Source organism: Melanotaenia boesemani, chromosome 11 (assembly GCF_017639745.1).
Source record: "Melanotaenia boesemani isolate fMelBoe1 chromosome 11, fMelBoe1.pri, whole genome shotgun sequence".
Classification (NCBI taxonomy): domain Eukaryota; kingdom Metazoa; phylum Chordata; class Actinopteri; order Atheriniformes; family Melanotaeniidae; genus Melanotaenia; species Melanotaenia boesemani.
Window position 1 is genome coordinate 6,656,265 of NC_055692.1, and position 24,912 is coordinate 6,681,176.

Below are 24,912 nucleotides of genomic sequence, written 5' to 3' on the forward strand. Positions count from 1 at the left end.
GCCAACAGAGAGGTGTGTGCTGCGAGCCTGAGGTCAAGAGATCACCCATTTCTACTGACCAGAGACAGAAAATACATGTGGTGAAAGGGTCATTGGCCATAATATAAAAAGGCAGTTTGCCATCTGGCTGATCCACGGCAGAGCTGACTCGGAGATGGAAGCAGTCATGTGACCAGTTGACACGATGATGGTGAGACTGTTCTGATTTCATACTATATATAATTAATGGTTTGAAGCAAAACTTTGTTAATATACTGAAGTTAAACAGATCTACATCTTTTATGGAAAGAAAGTGCTAAAGAGTAAACAGAAGGTTCATTTCTAGACATTTCATACACACAAGGCTAGTTCAAATCTGTAAAAAGTGATACACACACACACACACACACACACACACACACACACACACACACACACACACACACACACACACACACAAGCTCACTGCAACAAAGTGCTGCTTGCTACTGACCCACATGATGTGTTACTAACCCTGTGTTGTTTTCACTATTTACAAAGAAGAGAATATGTTTAGTGAGCTGGAGGCAACAAATTTTCCTCAGTTATCCAACACTGATTGACACACTTTTGATAAAAAACAGATAAATAAAAATAAAAACAAGATGGGAAATAAATGTCTTATTTGATCCCTTCAGATACATTATTATGGTGACTCACTGACACACGAATTTATATTTCCTCCAGATTATCCCGTCTAATTGCTGCTCAAGGATCTGATAAGATGGTATCTCTCTCATTCATACGTCTTGACAAATGGGAGAAAGTAAATCCTGTTTCTGCCAGAGATTTAAATGCCAACATACTGATCCTTATGTGCATTCACATAAATACTGAATGGTCAGGTGTGGATACTCCTTTTAATGACATGAAGACAGTGAGTGTGATTCTGTGGTGTAAAATTCACATATAGTTGTATTGACCTCTTTGTGAGAGGTCAAAAGAGGGAATTATTGGGATACTCATCAAGGAATTACTTAAATGTGCTACTTATTTTCATTTATATTTTTACTCTGTTAATCATATTAAATATCTCTTGTCTTTAAGGTCATATACTTACTAACAGTGTGCTAATGTGCTTAAGCAACAATGAGACTCTTCATATGGAGTGAGTGAGAAGATGTGAGGGGCTGACGCTAACGCTGTGTAGCCAGTAAAACAACATGTGAGATGTTACACTTAAGGATTCAAGGATGAGTTAGGAGTTTTGATTTACTCCCTGTATTCAGGGCATCTATATATAAAAAAATGGTTGCAGGGATAAATAAATGTTTTATTTAAAAAAATAAAAAAGCAATATCCTGGAAGCTGATTATGGCTCAGTGTCCTCCATGTCTTCCACAGAATTTCCTCCACTATATCCATTTCAAAAGCACCACTAGTTGCTGTTTGTGGTATAAGAAGTTTTTGAGATTGTCCTTTGTTACTGAGCGCCTGTGATTGGACAGCACCAGTTTGTAGAGGCTGTTGCTTCATTCAGCATCTGCTGGGTTATTGACGACATCTTTGTATCGTTTGGTCAAGATGCTTCTGCAACCAATCCCAGAAAACATCCAAATCTACCACTTCACAGGCCTACCTACATACCTACCTACCTACAAAAAGAAATCAAAGTTTTGACAATACAATACATTTTACAGCACTGCATTTTATGGTATCTTAGTGTGATGTATTTATTTTTGGTAAAGAGGATGAAAAGCACAATGTGAAATTAATGCAATGTAAAGAAACGTACTCTAACAATATATTTAATTTCCATCTCTATGAACTCCTTGTACAGTCTAAAGTGCTCTGAATGGTACTGTAATGCAGTGAACCAGAAATTCCACCATGCTGCACATGGATTGGAGCAATGGTTGCCTTCCTTCCTGATTGCAGTTTTTTCTCAGGAACTGGATGCATCTTCTTTTGCGGGAGCCAGCTTGGAGCATTTGTGAAAAACATATATGTGGTATACATGTGCAGCATTATCTGTGTTGAACACAATAACATCTTCATTGTATATGTTATATTCTTGCAGACACTGGAATGATTGCATTTCCTTCAAGAAAACAGCATCAGCAAGGTAGATTCATCCTTTTCTACTGGTACAATGAGAATGTTCAGTACACATCTGTGTTATACATCTGGAGGTTTTTTAGCCAGATATTCTTTGAGTGATGCCCTTTTTTTTGATATACTGCTCCAGATAAATACTTGAGCAGTATATATATAGTGTTGGTTGGTTAATCAGTAAAGATCACTAGCTGTAACGTCCTGCAGGATAATGGTTAACTTTTGTTAGAATTGGTGTGTGAACTACAGGAATTATTGGGTGTCTGGAGACCTTCAAATAACAACTTTGAGCGCTTTCTAATATCAAAAAACAAAATAATATTATACAATATTTGAACTTAAAAAAACTAAATTGGTACTAAAAACCCAGAAAGTCTTTCATCTGAAAATGGGGGAAAATGGCTTTTAACATTACTCATACTGCAAAGTAAACACACAGACAGACTAATGATCAACTAGTCAAAACAAGTGTAGCTGTTCCCGCAGGAATCTGAAGTGTGGTTCTATTTTGAGGGTAATGGGATTACTCACCAAACTCCCAAAGTTACTCTTGTCCCATTTCCAACAATGTTCACACACCAGTTAACAATAGCTCTGTATCTATGGCCATAAACAGACAGGCTGTTTTGAACACGAACTGTGGCTGATTCAGCAAAGAAATGCAAGAAGACATTGTCAGGGAAGGAGAGAAAAAGAAAGAGATAACAGGACAGAGCATGAGATAAAACAAGAGTCAAGCTGAGACTGGTTTCTACTGACTGGAGAGAGTCCACAGTAAAGGCAGGATGCAAGATGGATGCCAAATTAGCCATCGAAGAGGAGTCACTAAGAAAATGCATCTTTAATATGGTAAATGTCAAACATTATCAAAATAAGTGAGACCTTTCAATAATCCTTCATAGAATGCCCCCTTAATCAAATAACGTTTTACATAAAAATTTAGCTGTGCTGTGCTTTTAAAAAGTTTGATCAAAAGCATGTAATAGCATTCTTATTCAAGCTTATACATGTGGGTGGTGTTAGAGAAAACCTTAAAAATGAAAGTCATAAAGAACAGGTACTTCTTCCCTCAGTATTAAAATAGGCAGGTACTAATTTCCCACTTTCCTAATTAATCAGGTACTGTTCCACACATTTTCTATATACCTTTCCCTTTAGGGTCTTCTCCTGCGTGTTCTTTGATGGATCAAAATATGACAGACTACTTCTCTCAGTTAACTCATTTATTAATTACAATTGATATGAGAAATGTGCAAATACAGAATTCTGGATTCGTATTATCTGTCCCCTGGACTAATACAATACGGAGTCTGCTGCTGTTACAGTCAGAACTCCTCCTAACTCATCCTTGAATCCTTAGGTCTGATCATACACAGTTTTGCTGCCAATAAGGATTACTAAATTACCAATATGATTTAGAGATTTGTCATTGCAATCATATCTGACTAATGCTGCAGTTGCAGAATTTGGGCCACATGCAGTTGTCTACCCCCCTCCTTGTGACATCCATCCATTTGGTGGCTTCTTGTGTTCTGGAAAACAGGGATAAAGAAAGCATACACAGACAAATAAGGATTTCCTCTGAACTCCGGTTGACCTAGAAATTTCCTTTAAGTGTAACATCTTACATGTTGTTTTACTGGCTACACAGCGTTAGCGTCAACCCCTCACATGTTCTTCTCACTTACCCCATATGAAGAGTCTCATTGTTGCTTAAGCACATTAGCACACTGTTAGTAAGTATATGACCTTAAAGATAAGAGATATTTAATAAGATTAACAGAGTAAAAATATAAATGAAAATAAGTAGCACATTTAAGTAATTCCTTGATGAGTATCCCAATAATTCCCTCTTTTGACCTCTCACAAAGAGGTCAATACAACTATATGTGAATTTTACAACACAGAATCACACTCACTGTCTTCATGTCATTAAAAGGAGTATCCACACCTGACCATTCAGTATTTATGTGAATGCACATAAGGATCAGTATGTTGGCATTTAAATCTCTGGCAGAAACAGGATTTACTTTCTCCCATTTGTCAAGACGTATGAATGAGAGAGATACCATCTTATCAGATCCTTGAGCAGCAATTAGACGGGATAATCTGGAGGAAATATAAATTCGTGTGTCAGTGAGTCACCATAATAATGTATCTGAAGGGATCAAATAAGACATTTACTTCCCATCTTGTTTTTATTTTTATTTATCTATTTTTTATCAAAAGTGTGTCAATCAGTGTTGGATAACTGAGGAAAAGTTGTTGCCTCCAGCTCACTAAACATATTCTCTTCTTTGTAAATCGTGAAAACAACACAGGGTTAGTAACACGTCATGTGGGTCAGTAGCAAGCAGCACTTTGTTGCAGTGAGCTTGTGTGTGTGTGTGTGTGTGTGTGTGTGTGTGTGTGCGTGTATGTGTGTATCTCTTTTTACAGTTTTGAACTAGCCTTGTGTGTATGAAATGTCTAGAAATGAACCTTCTGTTTACTCTTTAGAACTTTCTTTCCATAAAAGATGTAGATCTGTTTAACTTCAGTATATTAACAAAGTTTTGCTTCAAACCATTAATTATATATAGTATGAAATCAGAACAGTCTCACCATCATCATGTCAACTGGTCACATGACTGCTTCCATCTCCGAGTCAGCTCTGCCGTGGATCAGCCAGATGGCAAATTGCCTTTTTATATTATGGCCAATGACCCTTTCACCACATGTATTTTCTGTCTCTGGTCAGTAGAAATGGGTAATCTCTTGACCTCAGGCTCGCAGCACACACCTCTCTGTTGGCCTCTGTAAAATCCAGCGGCCACGCCTCCACGAAACTGGACTACAGAGCTCACAGTCAGTTTCTTGTCCCGGTTTGGTCTTCTTGTCCTCTGAACAAAACACATGATCAGGAACGTTGTGGAGGATGGTGTCCTACCATCCAAAGAAAAGTTTCCACGTCCATCAAACATCTGGTTTCAGTCTCTTTGAAACTCAAAGCAGAGGAACTCTGGTGGTAATTGATGAGTATCCCAATAAATTTATTCACAGTGGGTTGTGGAAAACATGCACATACGCCTTCTTGCAAAATACTTAACTTTTATAAGACTGAGGGTCAGGGAATGAAACCATTTCTCATGTGTGTGTCTGGTGGTGTTTGACAGAAGTAATGGGCAGTTCGTGTTCAGAGGTCTGTGTGTGGGTTTGTGTTTGTCAGTAATTTGAGGCAGAAACAATGTATTTTGCCCTTCAGGGCCTAGTACAAGCCAAGACCTTCACTTCCTAAGGGATGCCAAATATGCAAGAATGGAAATAAATCAGTAACAAGGGGGGTCTTATGGAATGATGAATCCTCTCGGATAGATGGATGGATGGATGGATGGATGGAAGGAAAAGGAAAAAGGCAACAAAATTGTTCTCTAAATACTTGTTCTGGTCAGTTTACTACAGCCTTGTTTTATGTCACAGTGTGTGTGCTGTTGTTTAAGTTTGTATATATTCTGCAATTCTTTGTAATTTTTTTTATCATTATCTGAGAATTCTGTTTTATTTTGTGGTTCATCTGAGTTTTCTGTTACCATTGTACCTATGGGTATCCTCAAATATCTCTTTCTGTTCTCTTCTGTAATTGGTCATTGTGTAACCACCTGTTCAGCGTTGATCATCACCCACCTGTATCCATTCATTTAATTACCCATTCTGTAGAAACACTTCTTGGATTTCATTGTTCATTGCCAGATTGTTGTCTCTTCTTTCAATTAGTTTTCCATCAGTTTGTTGATATCATATCAGAGATCATATTTAGATTTTTTTTTTGTGAATACTGAATTGGCAGCATCTTTTGTTTGTTGAATGAAGTCTTTCAGTTTTACCTCCTGTTTCCAATCTGTTGTCCTACATTCAGGTTCTGCCTCCACAATAGACTGTGACAGCAATTCATATCAGTCATATTTAAAATACAGCCAAATTCAATATAATTCTCTGTCATCCAATTTTAATCCTAATAAATCAAATTGATTGTATGATCCACATAAACCCAGTTTATAAAAACTTTGTTGAAATAAGCCAGTTCATATAAAATAACAGCCTAGCTAAAGAAAATTAATGAATTGCATAAAATCTTTTTTTCATTCCATCACCGTGAACAATCATGGGCTGGTGGGTGACAGTGGAGAGGAAAAACTTTTTTTTTATCAGAGAGGCAAACCTCCAGCAGAACCATGCTCGGGTAACGGAGGTTAGATGTAAGAAACTAGATATCAACACGGTGGTTTTTTTTTCTAAGGAAATGATTCAAATTAAAAAAATTGCAAAAGGACTTTATTGGAGACAGCGAGGAAAAGAAACACATAACAGAGCAAGAGGTAAGAGCAGGCTGACGTTTACTGGCTGGAGAGAGCTCAGAGAAAAGGCAAGATGCAAGACTGATGCCAAGTTAGGGGACGCTGAAGTACACAAAAAAAACAAAGTTCAGTAATGTTGATTTAAGTCCTAAATGTTCATGTGTCATGAGGAAATTATAAAACTGGACATCCCTCCAGTGGGCTCAGAACCCACCCAGAAAAAAAAATATTGAGCAACTCAGAAATAGCATCATGGTATTTTTTACATTAAATTTTAATATTTTATTCATTTTGGTACTGCAATCAAAAAACATCTAATTTATTCCATTAATGATTTATTCTAAGTGTGAAGCTGTGGTTAAAGACTAATCTGGATCTCCCCTGCTTTACATCTGCCTGGTGATTTTTTTTAAAGGTGATGTGAGTGTTTAAAGTATGCATAACTGCCCCAAGTCATGAATACTCTTTTCAAACACTATGACCTTTACTTTGGTCAGAAGCAGATTTAATAAAGCAACACAGGAAGCACTTTCACTAAAAAGTATTTATCACTCATCAGACATTTACCTTTCCTGTGGGGTGTTTTGTGGCTTTTTCTACATCCCCCACAGTTATGTCAGTCTGCACAGGGGACATGATGTAAGGACTGATGTAAGCCAATAAAAACTACAACTCCCTCATTGCTTGAGTTCCCTCATGAAATTTGAAGAAGGTGGGCATTCCTGTTGGCGTTTAAATATTTGCTTCTGTGACTGTTTATTTCACCACCTGAATCGTTTAGATTGTCAGCCTTGCAGCTAAGTGATCTAACTGCCTCAGGGGTTTTCTTATGTTATTTGTTTATGGAGTGTCTTGCTTTTCTGTCTCTCGTTACAGTCTGGGTCTACAAAAAGCAGTGAGGTACACACATTAATTAGAAAAATATTGCTTGCTATGATGTAACTATATCTCCTGAGTGTTACTGCTTGCATACTTTGCTGCATACTTTGGCTTTTCCCAGCGGATCTCACAAGGAGGCTCAAACCAGAAGACTTTGGCTGCGTGTAACTTCCAACAATTAACAGCAACTTTAGAGAAGGTTAGTTTTTATTAAAGACACACTACAGAGTATTTGTCTATTTTCTCAGTGAAAATGGGGACGGCTAATTCATCATCCATCCTACCTCCTACCTGTACTGTTTAGCTTGTTTCAGACAGTAAAAGTCTTATTTCTTGATCTATCTCTTATTCTCATTCTTTTCCTCTCTTCTTCTAATGACAGCAATATTATAATGCTGTATTTATTCTTCTTCTTATTATTATTATTAATTATTTTTGTTTTTGTCATGATTATTGTTCAACTCCTCTTCCTCATTCAGTTTACTTATTAATTTGTCAAATGCAACATCTCCTTTATGAGTTCAGGTACACACATAACAAATTCCCTACACAACACAGATTAATAATTATTTTTTATTTGTTTGTTTGTGTTCTGTCTTTCTTATTTTGTCTCTCAATGTTCCTATGTACTGCACTTATGTCTTGTCTTGTGTTGTCATCTATGTGTTGTAAAAATAAATAAATGAATAAGTAAAGATAAAAAAGAAGTCACCCAATAACCTAACTTCCATGTCTTTGGGTGATGGGAGGAAGCCAGAGTTTTTGGAGAGAGGGCATGCATACACAGTAATAACATGCAAACTCTGCACAGAAATGCCTTTGTTCAAACCTTTTGCATTTGAATTAAAATAAAATACATTTTCAGCAGTAGCTAATTAACCAGAGGAAGTTGTACTAATGTGTGGAAAGCTTCAGCAGCTTTCTACGATCATTAACCTCTGATGCTCTTAAACTCTGGGAGTGCTCAGCCTCTGTGGCTTCCTTCTCTGCAGGTGGGCTGAACAGGTCGTGTAAAGTGAGCGGCTGCTCTGCAGTGCAGTAAGTTGATCTCTGCTGCTGTCTCGTGGCATTACTGTGGCGTTGCATTTGCCTTTCAGAGATAAAATATATCCCACCACGACAGGAACGCATTATCTCATTACCCGGAGTTGACATCAGAAGAAGGTTGTGATATTTTCACTGAATACCTATTAATGAAAATGAAAGAAAAAAGAGCTATAAAATTACATTTCAACACATTAAAAGTGCTGTAGAACAAGGATCTTCATTTATGGGGAATAGCTCCAAGTTACCAATGCCTCACAGTTTTAGGCTCCGAGCTTGCATGACAATAGGAAGAGAAGTGAAAACTTTTTTGCCACACATCATCTCTCCCCTCAATACTTTCCTCTGCTCTTCCTCAATCTTGTGCTGTTCTTGCTTATGATGTATTTATAGTTTGGATTTCTGTTTTTGGAAACCCTGCGTCTGCTATTTTGGTTTATTGAATGAAAAATTCTTATTCTTCACCTACTTGCCTCCCATCTGTGAGCTTGCATCTAGATCCTCTCTACCACCACACACCATGGCACAAACAAAGTTGCAGGTTGCTTGAGGGTTACCTTTTAGGGGATTCTTGGATTTAACAATTTCAGCTGGGGAGTAAGGCAGAATTTGTGTGCAGCAGCCTTTGGTGGAAAAATTTGCATGTAGATCCTAAAATGATACATCTACACTGGGGGATGTAAAAGATTAGAGAAAGAACCAAATTTTATGATTAAAATATTCTGAGACTGATTTTACATGTACCTTTAAACCAAAGATTGTCTGATCATACAGCCAAAAGTGCGTTTCTTTCTTTCTTTTTTTCTTTTACTATTCTTTTTTCTAAGTGCCAGTGCCTTCTCAGATATAAAAAAAATATTTGGCCCAAATGTACTTTCTTTTTTTCCCTTCTTTGCCAAAGTTGGCCTTGAGTTACAGTGTTGACTAAATGTGAGTGTAGGTGCCAAAACTCATGACCACCACATGCTGCCCACAAGGAAATTGCCACAATGTTGTCCAGGCAAGCTTCCCATATTAGGACCACGTGAGGCCCACAAAATACTCGCTGTAGTCCATGTCCAGGCCAACAGCTGACATCTGGACCACATGTGGCACACAGGACACTTGCCATAACCCCAGCTAGGCTGGCAACTGACATCTGGGCCACTTTTATAAGTGCTAAAAGTAACAGGCTACTTGTCTGCTATCTGGGGTTTTTCTTCAACTGTTCCCAAGTAACTGTTTAATAGGGTTTATATGGCACCCCCCCATTTTTTTACTGACAGACAAAACAGTAATCTATAGTAAAATCACAACTTTGGTAACCAAGAAAATGAGGGAAAAGAGGATGTCTTTCAGATTTAGAATGTCTTTGTTTTCATTGCAACAAGAAAAATGAAATTAGGTGCTTTCCTTGTTGTATTAAAAAAGAAAAACAATATATAAGAAGATATAAAAAGGTAGAAAATTATATGTATTTATATATATGTACAAGTATAAAATACAAATACAATTTGCTTAAAGTAGTCATTCACTACAATACACTTGCACATAAAACAGTTGCTAAATGGTATTTTTTACCCTGATGGCTGCAGGATAATTTCCATCCAGACTTGAGCTTGTGTGATTGGCTAAAGAGAAAACACTTGCTGGAGCAGATTATTCATACCGTTGCCAGTGTGTGTACTTTTACCGCTGTTCAAGTTGCAAGCTTCTGGTGAGCAGTATAAACAACACTAGCTAACACTATATGGACACATGCTCCAATGTCTTCATGCATTTTATTATTTCCAAAGTAAAAACAAAATGTTAAAGGTTTTGCTGCACATCTATTCCACCCAGACTTCTGTTTCAGCATCACAAGGGTCAGTTGATACACAATGACTGAGCAAAGTCAGCACACCATTTAAACAGGGTGTCAACTTTACCTGAACACTGATGATTTCTCGGATTTAATGATAAAATAAGTCAGGGTATATTATCATGGTAGTTTCTTGAAAGATCAGTATGAATTCAACATATCTGAAAAACACCACTACTATGATTTACAGTGCACCATCAAGTCTAACCAAATGATCTGGGTTTTATAGGAGAGGTAAATGGATAGTGCTGTAGCAGCCCAAGAGATCTGAACACTTGCTTGGTGTGTTGTCACAGTAAATCATTTATACTAATACAGTCAGCATGAACAAGAATAACAACACACATTACGAAAACATGGACACTGAGCACTTTCTCCAACCACAACTTCACCACAAGTCTGCAAGGTCAAAAGTAATTACAGCTTGTACTGACAGACTTTAAGCTCTTACCCTGAGACTGAGGATGATGTTTTATATAAAATATTTTGCCCATATTTGATTTGTGGCAAAAGATTTCAACTAGAGTCTAGATGGACATAGATAAAGTTGTTGGTACCCTTCAGTTAATTAAAGAAAAACTTATAATGGTCACAGAAATAACATGGATCTGACAAAAGTGGTAATAAATAAAAATTCTATGAAATTTAACCAATGAAAGTCAGACATTGCTTTTCAACCATGCTTCAACAGAATTATTTAAAAAAATAAACTCATGAAACAGGCCTGGACAAAAATGATGGTACCCCTAGAAAAGACTGAAAATAATGTGACCAAAGGGACATGTTAATCCAAGTTGTGTCCACTAATTAGCATCACAGGTGTCTACAATCTTGTAATCAGGCAGCGCGTCTATATATAGGCTACAGGTGGTCACTGTGCTATTTGGTGACATGGTGTGTACCACACTCAACATGGACCAGAGGAAGCAAAGGAAAGAGTTGTCTCAGGAGATTAGAAAGAAAATTATAGACAAACATGTTTAAGGTAAAAGCTATAAGACCATCTCCAAGCAGCTTGATGTTCCTGTGACTACAGTTGGACATATTTTTCAGAAATTTAAGATCCATGTGACTGTAGCCAACCTCTCTGGACGTGGCCGCAGGAGGAAAACTGATGACAAATCAAAGAGACAGATAATACGAACGGTAACAAAGGAGCCCAGAAAACTTCTAAAGAGATTAAAAGTGAACTTCAAGCTCAAGGAACATCAGTGTCAGATCGCACCGTCCATCATTGTTTGAGCCAAAGTGGATTTAATGGGAAACAACCAAGGAGGACACCATTGTTAAAAACAAATCATAAAAAAGCCAAACTACATGTTGACAAGCCACAAAGCTTCTGGGAGAATGTCCTATGGACAGATGAGACAAAAATGGAACTTTTTTTCAAGGCACATCAGCTCTATGTTTACAGACGGAAAAATGAAGCATATGAAGAAAAGAACACCGTCCCTACTTTGAAACATGGAGGAGACTCTGTTATGTTCTGGGGCTGCTTTGCTGCATCTGACACAGGGTGTCTTGAATCTGTGCAGGTACAATGAAATCTCAAGACTATCAAGGGATTCTAGAGAGAAATGTGCTGGCCAGTGTCAGAAAGCTTGGTGTCAGTCACAGGTCATGGGTCTTGCAACAGGACAATGAGCCAAAACACAACTAAAAACACCCAAGAATGGCTAAGAGGAAAACATTGGACTATTCTAAAGTGGCCTTCTATGAGCCCTGACCTAAATCCTATTGAGCATCTTTGGAAGGAGCTGAACATGACGCCTGGAAAAGGCTCCCTTCAAACCTGAGACAACTGGAGCAGTTTGCTTATGAGGAGTGGGCCAAAATACCTACTGGGAGGTGCAGAAGTCCCATTGACAGTTACATTAATTGTTTGATTGCAGTGATTGCCTCACAAGGTTGTGCAACAAAATATTATGTTAAGGGTACCGTCATTTTTGTCCAGACCTGTTTCATGAGTTTATTTTTTTTTAAATAATTCTGTTGAAGCATGGTTGAAAAGCAATGTCTGACTTTCATTGGTTAAATTTATTAGAATTTTTATTTATTATTACTTTTGTCAGATTCAAGTTATTTCTGTGGCCATTGTGAGTTTTTCTTTAATTAACCAAAGGGTACCAATAATTTTGTCCGTGTGTGTAAGTCTGACACTCACTTCTTGGTCTAGTAACTAGACCAAGAAGTGAGTGTCAGACTTTAATATCATAGTAAAGAACAAAGGCAGACAAAAACCACAAATGCATTTTTTCCTGTGCAGTTAAATTAAAATATTCAAAATTTCCTTTAATTATTTGTAGGAATTCTTTAAATTGAAAATTTAGAAGAGATTTATATAATATAAAGTGTTACTGCATATAACTTATTGGACTGAAAGGCATGACAAATGTTTTTCCTGATATTCACTCACAGGCCACTTTATTAGGTTTACCTTACCAGTACCAGGTTGGACCCCATTTTCCCCCAGAACTGCTTTCATTCTTGGTGTGAGAGATTCATCAGGTGTTGGAAACATTCCTCAGAGGTTTTGCTTCATATTGACATGACAGCATCACACAGTTGCTGCAGGTTTGTCAGCTGCATCCATGATGAGAATCTCCCTTTCCACCACATCCCAAAGCTGCTCTGTTGGACTGAGATCTGGTGACTGTGGAGGACGTTGGAGTCCAGTGAACTCATTGTCATGTTTAAGAAACATGGTGGAGATGATCTGAGCTTTGTGACTTGGTGCATTATCCTGCTAGAAGCAGCATCAGAAGATGCTACACTGTGGTCATAAAGGGATGGACATGGTCAGCAACAATACTTAGGTAGGCTGTGTGGTTAAACCAGGCCATGTTGGTACTAAGGAAAATATCTCCTACACTATTACACCACCAGTCTGAACTGTTGATAATAGGCAGGATGGATTCATACTTTCATGTTTCCACCAAATTCTGAGCCTAGCATCTGAATGTGGAGCTGAAATGGACTCATCAGACCAGACAACGTTTCTCCATCTTCTATTGTCCAGTGTTGGTGAGTGTGTGTGAATTGTAGCCTCAGTTTCCTGTTCTTAGCTGACAGGAGGCACCCGGTGTGGTCTTCTGCTGCTGTAGCCCATCTGCTTCAAGGCTGGACGTGTTGTGTGTTCAGAGATGCTGTTCTGCAGACCTTGGTTGGTTTATGAGTTCCTGTTGTCTTCCTATCATCTCCAACCAGTCTGCCCATTCTCTTCTAACATCAACAAGATGTTTTGGTACAGACAACTGCTGATCACTGGATATTTTCTCTTCTTCAGCTCATTCTCTGTAAACCCCAGGGATGGTTGTGTGAAAATCCCAGTAGATCAGCAGTTTTTGAAATACTCAGAGCAACAACCATGCCACGTTAAGTCACTAAAATTTCCTTTCCTCCTCACTCTGATGCTCAGATCTTCAGTAAGTCATCTTCACCATATCTACATGACTACTGAATTACTGCCATGTGATTAGCCAATTAGAAATTTGTGTTAAAGTAACCAGTGTATCTAAAAAGTGACCATTATATCAATTTATTTTAATCCATAAAAAACGAAAAATACAAGAATTTTTTTTTTTATTTCTGCTTCAAGAAGGATCAGTAGGTTTCTAATTGAAAACATTTTCCTTGAAGTGCACTTATTCTTTTTTATTTATTTATTTATTTTTTTACGTTGCTGTCATTAATAATTATAATAAAGAACACACACAAAAACAAAACATTTATATGTGCTCATCCCTCACTGCGGCATATAAGCTGTTCAGCTCTGTGAAACTGAGCAGATCATTTTCTCCATTCATGCATGGGATTAAGATGACGCTGCATCATGTGTATGGAGAATGTACAGTCGCCTGAGAGCATAGCAGCCAACATTCCTCACACATGGCAACACGCTAAAAATAGCTCAGAAGACCCTTGTTCACTATTATAGGATATTTGTTCTGCAGGCGTGGGATCCCCTGCCTCTCTGGTCCAAATCAAATGTATCCACTTAACATTTTATTCTCAATCACTCCCCTCAACCCTCTTCTTATCATCAGCTTTTTTGTCTTTGATTTTGTCTTTACTCCTCTTTCTTGTCCTGTCTTTCTTTGTTGATTTTGTAAACCAGCTGCCAGGGGATTTTTGTTGAGCAGAGTAAGCAAAAAAAAAAAAAAAACGCAAGGAGGAAAGCACTTTCATGACAAAACATATATGGCGAAATGGCGTAGCACCAGTAAATGGTCACAACAAAATTACTACATGACATCGCCCCCCAGACAGACACACCAGTTTGTTTATACACCACCGGGCAAAGACGGTTCAGGTTATAAACATTATTTTATTGGGCACAATGAAACCAAATTAGGAAAACTATATAAAACCACATCTAATTAAAAGCCGATTTCAGTGTATTTGCTAAAACAGCTACTGTTTCTAATAGTTTTGGCATTTTTGGGGGGGGGGGGGGGGGGGGGGGTGGGGGGGGGGGGGGGGGGGGGGGCATGCCGACAGGGCATGTGTATAGAAAAAGCCACCACCAGGATAAGGAAGGCTACCTCGGGTCCCAGAACCTGCACACAAAATAAATGTGAGTGGGTAAGGGTTGCGGTAGAGGGGTTGTGGGGGCAGTAAAGGGGTGGATGGGAGGGTTGGTTAGGAGGAGGGGACCTGCGGACATGTATACAGGTTGATGGCCACAAGAATGATTCAGCAGTAAATGTAGATACATTTTGAGTTGAAGCAAACTTTGAGGTTGTGGAGCACGGCTGGCTCGTGGAGGTATAGCTGAGAACTGTGAGGTTGTTTCACCCACCAGGATGTTGGGGTTATTATGCAGTAGGTCTTGGTATTGTGATGCTGGAGGTGCCAGTCCTGATAATGTGGCTAACTGTCCAGGTACGGAAGTTTGGAGATCTCTGATGACAGTAGCTTGAAATGGAGTCACAGTGGGCTGCTTTGGTTGGTGTACAGGGTGAGTGATACATAGGCTGTCACTCTGTTTAACAGATAAATGTGGAGCTGGTGGTAGGAAACTATCTGGAGATAGTAGTGGTACTGATTAGATACCCCCAGTTTCTGTTGTGAGGAGGGAGGTGACCAGTTTGGCCCTCTCCAAATCCTTTTCTGCTTCCTTTAGGCGACAGTTTCTATCTAGGCGTTTGGTTAAGGCTTCCTTAGTCTGCAGTGCAATCCTCCTGAATGCACTGGGCTTCCTTTACCTTAACCTGCAGCTGTTGATATTCTAGATTAGCCTGTGAATCCTCTTTGAATTGGTGACAAAGATTATCAAGCTCCATTTGTTTCACCCACTCCTCCAGAATAGCAGTTTGGACAGGGGAGAGAGCTTCAGCAGGATATACCCCAACAGAGCGTGATGTACACCAACTAGATTTTGAGATGGAGCTAGTTATACTTTTTCTGGTTGTATTCTGAGACTTACTCCCATGTTGGCTATGAGCGTGAGTAGAGGAAGCAGGGGGAGGCTGAATCAGATGTGGTCAATAACTAACTTCATAGTCACATAGGAGACGGGGCAAGTGGTGTTCCCTGTTTGGCCTTTCCTGGCTCTCTGGTCTGTCCAAAACAGAGCTATCCATATTGCTGTCACAGCTGCTCTCAATCCGGCATGAAGGACCAAACTTTGTGGTAATGGTTTTCAACAATTAGCTATGACAATGTTTGAGATTGAACAATATGAACTTTGATTCTGGTCAGAGAATCAGGCTCCAAGGTGTCCTGTCAGGCTTCCAGACATATGGGTTGATGGCCACAAGAACGATTCCGCAGTAAGTGTAGATACTTTTGAGTAGAAGCAGACTTTGAGGTTGTGGAGTTTGAGGTGGTGAGTTTGTACCTGCAGTTGTGGGTTTTCAGGTACCGAACAAGGTCCATGCTGGTGAAAAAGTTGTCAGCGAAGATGGCTCTGGTGGTGGAGGACGACATAATACTGGCCAGGACAGAGACAATCTGGCTGGTGGCACCCTTTGCTCTTTGTTCAGGTGTCAGAGGGACACTGGTGATCCAGCTTGGTTTTGCCCTGGTACAGGACCATGTCATGGAGGAATCCATCCTCAGAGGCCCTAGCAAAAAACTTAAAACCCCACTTGCTAGGCTTTTTATGTACTGCCGCAGGTTCCCAGCTGTCTTTCCTTTGCAGGCAACCATTACCTCATCCACTGACTGCTTTGGGGTCTGCTGCTCACTCCTGAAGGCGGCATTGAGGAATGTGAACAGTGGCCGGATCTTGAAGAAGCAGTCAGTGGTGCCAGTGGCCATGGTGTTGTTGTTAAAGTGAACAAGCCTTCTGAGTAGCCTGAACCATTTTGATGACGAGGTTAGCAACTTGAGGGATCCTGGTGTTCATGGCCCAGTAGTCATCAATAGATGGCAGCTCCACAACACCCATGTAGAATGCCCACAAATGTCATAATCTCGTCATTGGTGGTGAAGGTGGTGTTTGTCTTTCTAGGTGGCATATAGGTAAGTTGTGATAAGTTACATGCCGTACAAATTGTGGGCTGAAGTATCTGGTAAAGTACACAAAAGCATTTTCACGAAAGTAAGGCCAGACTGCTGGTACTCGGGCAGAGCAGCATTGCTCAGGTCAGTTTTGCTTCAGGTGGTGGATATGTGGGGTTTGGTGGGGCACTTAGTTTGTGGTGCAGCCTGCTTGTCTTCATCATCATTATCATCATAAGTATCCCCAAGCACCTCCACTGCAGGTTGCATGCGCTTCCTCTTGGCTGGCAGACCCACGTTGTTGTGGGAGTGTTATGGCCAACTGGGAGACAATCAGGATCAATTTCTGAATCATCTTCCTCCTCTTCATCATCATCACTGATGACTGGATGGGCTAGAACAACAGCAACCTTTTTTTTCCATAGAATAATTTAAAGATCTGCAAAAGAAATGTTAAATAAATGTATTAATATTGATATTAAAATGTTTAATATGTTATATTACTATAACCATGAATGATAATGAACTGTACACTTGAACAGCACTGATAATAATAATAGAAATGAAATATAATAAAATAATGTTAAATGTCTTTTTCCTAAGAAACTTGGATTTAAAATAACAAGTGTTACAAAACTTTATACAACATGATCAAAGGCTCTAAATTTGTCCTTGTTTTATTCAGACTGCATATTATTTGTTGAAATGTATTTTGGTGATGCACTGAAAAGCAATCAGAACAAGAAATGGTGTGAATAGTGCTATAAGCAGTCTTCCCTTTTAAAGAAGTATAAAAACATCTGCTGTGACTGAAGTATTTTAATACATTCCCACGTCAGCAACGGTTTCCAATGTCTTTTTCCTAAGAAACACAAACAGCTTTTTTGTTTTATACACATTGAATCCTTGCCATGAAACTGTGCACAAAGATTACCAGAACTGTGTTCTTTCTCATATATAAGTGCAGTGTTGCTGGATGTTGAAATCAAGGCTAAACATGGAAGCAGTCATGTGCTTAAGCATTTTTAATTTCTGCTGTATTTGAGGGATTTTTTTTTTTTTTTTTGTTGTTGTGATGTTTCTCACAATTTAGCTGAATTACTATGGTAATTCTGCAGTTACACAACCCAACAACTGACTATCAGATATTCAAGAGGCCAGATGCATGAATGATGCAACAAAGTGTAACATGAAACTATTTGGTCAGAATAATATAATACTTCATTTTCCCCATGTTCTTTTCTTGTTCCATTTTTTGAGCTTTTCTGCTGATGGCACCCAAAGAGAAAAGTTGTACGTTAAAACCATGATTCATTCACACGCGGTTGTGGTAAACCACATGTAGCCGCAGTTGTAAACACTGACAGACACATGGCAGTGCCAGCAATGTCAACACTGGAGGGAAAGCAGGGTGCAGTGTCTCGTCTACAATGACAGACTGACTGGGATGAATCAGGAATTTGAACCACAAATCTTCTAGTAATTGGATGATCTGCTCTACCACTTGAGCCATTCTCCAGGAAAACTTTAAGTTGATCTGATAACTAACCAGCCCATAAACAATCATGCACACCAAAAATCTTTGTGCTCCCTTACATGTAAATATCAACCAGTGTAACTTTTATCTTTAAGCCACTCAAATCAAGCAGTGAGTTGGCAGGAATCAGTGAAATTAGACAGGTTACGATCTTCCAAAAATGGTTATTTCTTAAAAAAAAATAGGAATATACTTCAGCAAAGTGATGAATATTACAGAAGTGTTTATCATGCTGTGGTGAGCAGGGGGTGGTGTGGTTATTTGTAATGAGTATAGAATTAAGTGGCTGTGTTCAATCTAAACCAACAACTTAAAGAGTCAAACAACACCACCATGGGAATTTCACCCAAGGAAATATTCATTTAAGTCTACTAAGGCAGTCAGGTTCATTTAATTTAGGCAGCAAAAGACAGGATTTCAGTTATTATTTTATTTGAGGTTTATTTACTAATGAGTAAAATAAGTAAACGACAAAAACAACAGATCTTGGTGCGGCAGGTTTACCAGTAGGTAGGCTGGAAGTCTAGGATGAGAAGTATTCCAATCACACCACCATACATCACACATGCTCCAAGCCCACACGCCCAGCCACCAGGACTGCCTGCGACCTTCAGCATCTGAACACAGACAAAAATGCAATTAATGAAGTTAAAATAAAAGAAAATTATTATATTAAAATACCTAATAAAAACAATCGTCTTTATTACCCAAAACAACAACAACAACAAAAAGCAGTTTAGCCAGTGTAGGCCTTAGTAGCAGCAGTCAGCTGCTCTGGGAGGTTGCAGGAGCTCTAGTCCAGGCTTGGAGACCCTATGATGCAGACAGAAGTCTATCAGCTTAATGAAAGACAACGGAAGTATGCCAAACATACCAAATCAGGCAATATTTGACAGCTCCAGGGATACATGATCCTATCCAGCTAACCTCTTTCTTCCTGGTAACTCACAGCAAAATACCACCAAGATAGATGTCCATACCAGCAGTGATCCACAGATCTCCTAGGGGGGGCCTGTTCTGATACAAGCTACAAAGAGAGACGGTCACAATAAACTACTGCACCACAGACCTAAAGGAAGAACAAAGCAGCAGGAACAGCAGCAGAGCTGCAATCTGCTTAAAGCGGTTGCCAAGCCTAAATGATTGGCTGGTGCAATTAAAGGGTGTTGTCAGCCTAAATTAAAGTTAAGGAAGGGATTAAATATTCCTCCTGTTACAGTATTTTGTATTTGAGGCAGAAAGATAATAGAACAGACATGAGAAATGATAGATCAGACAAAAACTGTTGGACCAAATGCAGAAACTCTCTGTCTGCTGCCTGCTCTTCTGGAGATGTTATTTCAACCAGGTTCAACAAAAGATTCCAGCTGTTTGATGCAGCTGTTTGCCACTTTATCAGAGAATTACTAGATTCTCTGATAAAGTGGCAAACAGCTGCATCAGTACTAACATTTGTACAAAAATGTAAATAAATAATTGATGTATCTTGGGGTCAGGTGAGGTGGAAAAATGACTCAGGAAAAAAACGTCTCTGGATAGCAGCTTCATGTATAATAAAAAGATTTATTACAAAAAGATAAGGGCAAAAACAGAAACAGAAAAAACAGATTTCTGCAGAAAATCTGGAGGTTTCAAAATCAATGTGAAAACCTAAAAATACATGGGTGTGTGACATCCTTATATACCTTTCAAACAAAGACATTCCTTAAGTCCTGAGTTGACCAATCCTGTAGAAACACATATGTTTACATGTGTGCTGAATCCAGTTTCAAGGCCCCCAAGAGCCTTATATGGTAATGTGTGCATTCTAAAATACCTCTACTTAGATACCTCATAAACAATCATAAAGAGTGTTTTACATCTGTACATTGTCCATAAACATCTACACAGAAGCTGCTTCTGCCACATTCTGAGCCAAGACTTTCCGACTATCGGCCGACAACCAACAATAAATAGGCTAATAAAGAAAATCAGACAGCTGCTGACTCACTGTTAATGTTTATGAATGGTTAGAAAATACACAGTTTACACAGAAAATACAGTTTACATATACCTATCCAGGCTTAATGGGTTAGTGTGAGAATAAATGCAATTTGTAAATTCCTCCTCTGAATTATTCATGTAATTTACTCCATCTTCTGGCATGTATGACCATTCAAAACTGGCTGAATGCATGGATCCGTTTAACTGAGTGTACACAACATTGCACTTCACTGCTTCATAGAGATCCAATCCGCAGCATTCACTACCTCTCATTCCTCGCCTGCTTTGGATGATGGATGTGCAGCTTAGCGTGGCTTGTATTTCTGGAGCAGGCCATCAGGACACCAGGGCCATGTGAAATAATCCCCTCTTTCACTGGCACTCGGCTCAGCATGGTATACATGCCCTTGAGCTGTTCTTATTCTGGCTCACACGTTAGTGCTCTGTCCATCTTCATTTTGCCTCCCTATGCACACTCTTGATCAGGGCTCAAATAGGTCGATGGGGGTTTGCAGCCAAACTGGAGTGGTGATTTTTAAGAGAAGAAAATTTGGCCGTGTGGCTGAATCTCAAGGTTAAATAAAGGAAAAAGAGTGTATAGCACTGGGTCAGCACCATCCTTACAATCTAAGATGAATCTCTACAATCCCTCTAAAATGCAGCGCTGGTCAAAAAAAATAAATTTTACCTTGAGGTGGCTAGATTCTTTAATGCAGATCAATCAGCCTTAATGAAAGCCTTTTGTTTGTATCCTTCATTGCAAAGATTGTAAAATTTTGAGTTTTCCAAAATTACTTTCACCTTATCAGGGTGAAAGATCTGATGTCTCAGCAGGACCTTGAAAAACTAGTCCATGCTTTTTGCTTGATTATTGTAACAGTGTTTTTACAGGTTCTACCTAAAAAATCAGTTAGACACCTGCAGCTTATTCAAAACTCCGCTATTCGAGTCCTCACTAAGACCAAGAAAGAGGATCACATCAGTCCAGCTCTGAGGCCTTTACACTGGCTGCCTGTCCAGGATAGATTTTAAAGTTCTGCTGCTGGTCTAAAAAACTCTGAATGGATCAGGACCAAAATACATCACTGACCTCTTGATCCAGTATGAACCTACCAGAACCCTCAGGTCATCTGGATCTGATTTCTTATTAGTTTCCAGAGTAAGAACCAGACATGGAGAAGCTGCATTCAGCTTCTATGCTCCACATGTGTGGAGCACACTCCCAGAAAGCCTGAGATCAGCTGAAACACTCAGTTTATTTAGATCCAGGTTAAAGACCCAGTTTAATTGTTTTTATTTAAAAGTCCAAATCTGCATCTGTTTCTTTTAAGTTTGAATTTTTAAACTTGATCATGCTTTAATTCTATTTTTATCTAATGTTCTTTTTCCTTTCTCTATTGCTTTTAATGTTAAATTAAGCTTCTTATTGTCAGATGTTTCATTGTTTCTGTGAAGCACTTTGAATCACCTTGTTTCTAAATTGTGCTCAAATAAACTTGCCTCGCCTAAATTCTGCTGTAATGCAACCCATTCCTCTTGTTGGGGTTAATTTTATGACAAATTTCACTGAAAATTAAATGAAATGAAGTCAGACATTCCACTGTTGCAACACAGTGTCACAATGCATAGTAAGTGTCACAATGCATAGTACTACAAGATCAGCATTTCTACAAGTTTAACCCCTTGTTTTCTGACAGTGCTGCATAATGCATCTGATAGCTCATTAAAAAGTCACTATAAAAAATTAAATACATTCAAAAAATATATATTTATTTGTCATGTCCTGCAAATGGGGCATCTAATACTAATTAATAAGCAATTGTACAGGGGTACTTAATAAAGTAGCCAGTTGATCAGCGTATTTTTGTTTTTCTTTTTGTTTAACAAACTATGCATACTCAGACCTACTTCTATGGTCAATCAATCAGTCAAGATGCATCCAACACGCATGTTTTCAGTTTGTAGTAGGAATCCAGAGTATTTAGAGAGAACCTCTGCATGCATAGGTAGAACATGTAAATTTTACAGATAAAGGCCCCAGTCAAGTTTAAACCAAGGACGTCCTGCTGGGAGATAACGGTTCTAACCACCTCAACACTGTGCACCATGATAACAGAATGATTGTATTTCATATTGAGACTAACACACTCCATGTGTACGTGATTGTTTGCATCTAGGAAAAGTGGTTTTGTAAAAGTGCAGAAATATCTGTTTTCGGTTCCCTTTATGAAAGAAGTCTAAAATAAAACTTGACCACATCAGAAATTTAAAGTGGGTATAATTCAGAAAAGCCAAGTTCAAAAGTATAAGGAGAAACTGTCTAGAGGAGGAAATGGAGAGTAAATTTTCTTTAAGACATGTGACAGTGCTGCACACAGCTGACAAGCATAAGAAGTGAAAGAGGTAGTCTTAATGCAATGTCAGAGTTGTTCTTGGAAAGTTATGGAGAAATCCAGGGTAAAGTCTACATGGTCCAAACAGAAATACCAGCAATAAATACTTCCTTAACAAACAAAACATTAGAATAAGGAAACCAACTATCAAAGTGCATTTACAGCGTCTTGAAAAGCCTTTGAACTTTGTCCACATTTTGCCACCTTACAAACACAAACCTGTTTTTTGAGATTTTATGTGATCGCCCAACACAAAGTGGCACATTATTGTAAAGTGGAACGGAAATGAGACATAGTTTCATATTTTAAAATACTCTTTAGAGCCACTTTTCCTTGCAATTACAGCTGCATCTTTTTGGGCTATGTTTCCACCAGTTTTGCACATCTATGTAATGACATTTTTTGCCAATTTGCCCATCAAGCTCAGCCAGATTGGACGGAGAATGCCTGTGAACAGCAATTTTCAAGTCTTGCCACAGATGCTCAATGGGATTTAGGTCTGGATTTTGACTTGACCATTCTAACACATGGAAATTCTTAAATCTAAACCATTCCATTGCATCTCAGGCTTTGTGTTAAGCGTCATTGTCTTGCTGGAAGACAAATCTCCTTCCCAGTCTCAAGTCTTTTGCAGCCTCCAAGAGGTTTTCTTCCAGGATTGGTCTTTATTTAGCTGCATCCAGCTTCCCTGTCCCTGCTAAAGAAAAGCATCCCCACAGCACGATGCTGCCACCACCATGTTTCACAGTAGAGATGGTGTGTTCAGGGTGATGAGCAGTATTAGTTTTCCACCACACATAGCGCTTTGCATTTAGGCCAAAAAGTTCAGTTTTTTGTCTCATCTGACCAAAGCACCTCTTCCACATGTTTACGTGTCTCTTCTGGCTTGTGGCAAACTGCAAATGGGGCTTCTTATGCCTTTCTTTCAACAATGGCTTTCTTCTTACCACTCTTCCATAAAGGCCAGATTTGTGGAGGGCACGACTTATAGTTGTCCGGGGGACAGATTCTCTCATCTCAGCTGTAGATTACTGCAGCTTCTTCAGAGTGACTGTGGGCCTCCTGTCTGGTGAGTTCCTTGGTCTTCATGATGCTGTTGTTCTCTAACAAACCAACAAGGCCTTTACAGAGCAGGTATGTTTATACTGTGAGTAAATTACACACAGGTGGACTCAGTTTACTAATTAGGTGACGTCTGAAGGTAGTTGATTGCACTGCATTGTATTCAGGGGTATTAGAATACAAGGGGTTGAATGCAAATGCACAGCACAGTTTTCAGATTTATATTAGTTTCAAATTTAGAAAAACTATGCATAATGTTCATCCCACTTCACAATTATGTGCTACTTTGTGTTGGTCTATCACATAAAACCTCAACAAAATATATTCAAGTTTGTGATTGTAAGGTCAGAAAATGTGAAAAGGTTCAAGGAGCATGAATACTTTTTCAAGGCAATGTATTTGCTTTTCACTAGAATTTGAATTGTTTAAAATTGTTCATTTTTTGCAGTTTTATTGAGCATCTATTAACCATGGCTTGGCTCTTCTTATTATTCTGCTCTTACTGGTTCAGTTGTCTTGCTTAAGGAAACCTTTATTTGTGTAGAAGTCAATGGCTGAACTGCCAAGTTTATAATTACCCTAATACAGTGGTTCCCAAACTAGGGGGTGGGCCCCCTAAAAAGGGCCCAAAGTTATGCCAGAGAGGGCGCTGCTAGGCTAAATAAAACTCATAGTTTTTGCACTGCTAACAAAATATGGACAAATTTGTGAAAGTACCAATGATCATGAATTAACAACAGACATTTCACATACCGAACAAGCAAAAAGCAAACATGTAAAATTGTATTAAACTGCAAAGAAATCTAAGGTTGCTTTGAAGCAACTACAATCCCAGAATGTGGAATAAAAACAAAATGCAGTAATTTCCAAATCTCGTGAACTCAGTAGAACATAAACAACATATCAGATGTTGAAACTGAGACATTTTATCATTTCATTAGCTCATTTTGAATTTAATGGCAGCAACATATTTCAAGAAAGTAGTTCCAGGGCGATGTTTAGCATTGTGTAGCATCCCTTCTTCTTATCACAATTGTCTGTAAATGTCTGGGAAGTAAGGAGACCAGTTGCTGGAGTTTTAGGAGAGAAATATTCCCCCATTCTGATCTTATGCAGGACTCTAGCTCAACAGTCCTGAACCTTCATTGCTGGATGTTTTTGTTTCCTTGTTTCTTTCTTAATGCACCACATTGTTGTCATGGTGGGGGGTTTGTGTTTCTTGTGTGATTTTTATTTATGATTGACACCCTCCGTATCTAAAGTTTCATTTACTTTCTGTTTAACTGGCTTCTGTTTACTGATTACCACTCCTGTTCCCGT

General features: G+C 38.8%; 1 long non-coding RNA gene across 1 annotated transcript; it reads right to left on the reverse strand.

Annotated features, from left to right (window-relative positions):
- Positions 1-891: 891 nt before the first annotated feature.
- LOC121649310 lies at positions 892-24,304 on the reverse strand. Its single transcript, XR_006012093.1, has 3 exons — positions 24,294-24,304; positions 13,375-13,378; positions 892-979 (listed from the first exon to the last, which is right to left on the reverse strand). It is a non-coding gene; the product is annotated as an uncharacterized LOC121649310 (long non-coding RNA).
- Positions 24,305-24,912: the final 608 nt, after the last annotated feature.